At 38.7% G+C, this 840-nt stretch overlaps 1 pseudogene; it reads left to right on the forward strand.

Moving 5' to 3' along the window:
• The first annotated feature begins 227 nt into the window (after nt 1-227).
• On the forward strand, nt 228-622 carry LOC100621665 (large ribosomal subunit protein eL27 pseudogene; annotated as a pseudogene).
• Nucleotides 623-840: the final 218 nt, after the last annotated feature.

Below are 840 nucleotides of genomic sequence, written 5' to 3' on the forward strand. Positions count from 1 at the left end.
AAAATGGACAAAAAAAAAAAAAAAACTTTCATGTTTCAGAGGACCTCTCAAGAAAATGAAAAGACAATTCAGACAAAAGGAGGAAATACTTGAAAATCATATATCTGCTAAGGAACTTGTTTCTAGGATATATAAAGAACTCTTACAATTCAATAAAAAAGACAAGTAACCCAATTAAAAAATGGGCAAAAGGCTTTTTGCTCTAGGCCGTAATGGTTGCTGCCCAAATGGGCAAGTTCATGAAACCAGGGAAGGTGGTGCTGGTCCTGGCTGGTTGCTACTCCAGATGCAAAGCGGTCATTGTAAAAAACATTGATGATGGCACCTCAGACCAACCCTATAGCCACGCTCTGGTGACTGGAATTGATTGCTGTCCCACACAGTGACAGCTGCCATGGGCAAGAAGAAAACTGCCAAGAGGTCAAAGATGAAGTCTTTTGTGAAAGTTTATAATCACATCATGCCCACAAGGTACATCCCCTTAGACAAAACTGTTGTCCATAAGGAGGTGTTCGGAGACCATGCTCTCAAACTCAAGGCTCGGCAAGAGGCCAAGATCAAGTTCTAGGAAAGATTCAAAACCAGCAAAAACAAATGGTTCTTCCAGAAGCTGCAGTTTTAGGTCTGTCTTATTTCAGTCATTAAAATTACAAAAAAAAAAAAAAAATGGACCAGGGACTTGAATAAGACATTTCTCCAAAGAAAATATACAAAATGGCCAGTAAACACATGCAAAGATGTTCAATATCATTAGCTGTTCGTGAAATGAATATCAAAATCACAATGGGATGCTACCTAACACCCACTAGACTGGTTATACTCAAAAAGATGGACAATAAC

Source organism: Sus scrofa, chromosome X, assembly GCF_054392235.1.
Source record: "Sus scrofa isolate SSC_HxYL_T2T_F1_AM1 chromosome X, Sscrofa_HxYL_maternal_Yorkshire_Landrace_v2.0, whole genome shotgun sequence".
In the NCBI taxonomy this organism is placed as follows: domain Eukaryota; kingdom Metazoa; phylum Chordata; class Mammalia; order Artiodactyla; family Suidae; genus Sus; species Sus scrofa.